Source organism: Astatotilapia calliptera, chromosome 7 (assembly GCF_900246225.1).
Source record: "Astatotilapia calliptera chromosome 7, fAstCal1.2, whole genome shotgun sequence".
NCBI lineage: Eukaryota > Metazoa > Chordata > Actinopteri > Cichliformes > Cichlidae > Astatotilapia > Astatotilapia calliptera.
Genome location: NC_039308.1, coordinates 65,766,716 through 65,766,985, shown reverse-complemented (window position 1 = coordinate 65,766,985; position 270 = coordinate 65,766,716).

The following is a 270-nucleotide window of genomic DNA, read 5'->3' as shown; positions in this document are numbered from 1 at the left end:
TGTACTGGGCGGCAGGTGTGGGCTTATGCTAGCGCCTGCTTGCTTATTAGAAGTGCTCTGTTTGGACTTTGAATGAAGAGAGTTATTCTGAACTACAGAGACAAATTCTGCATTATTCTTTCTATTTATTTATCACATTACTTAATATTTTAATATTTTATTCAAAGGGCTAAAATGAAACATGGTAACCAGGTTAACATTAGCAGCACTAGTTTCTTTTGAAATTTGGAATCTTTTTAGAAAGAATTTGTATCTTTGTAGAAATATGAA